Below are 217 nucleotides of genomic sequence, written 5' to 3' on the forward strand. Positions count from 1 at the left end.
ACACACACACACACACACACTCTTTAACCAAAAACATCAGCAACCTCTTGTTAAGAGGCATTCAGTAATGAGTAATCAGAAGTATACATTCTGGTTAACATACAATTCTGTCATTAATGGTTTCATGTGACGTCCATCAATGTTCATTTGTGGATCTCTCTCTGTCTGTGTGTGTGTGTGTGTGTGTGTGAGTGAGTGAGTGTGTGTGTGTGTGTGC

Source organism: Sinocyclocheilus anshuiensis, unplaced genomic scaffold (genome assembly GCF_001515605.1).
Source record: "Sinocyclocheilus anshuiensis isolate Anshui unplaced genomic scaffold, SAMN03320099.WGS_v1.1 scaffold272, whole genome shotgun sequence".
NCBI lineage: Eukaryota > Metazoa > Chordata > Actinopteri > Cypriniformes > Cyprinidae > Sinocyclocheilus > Sinocyclocheilus anshuiensis.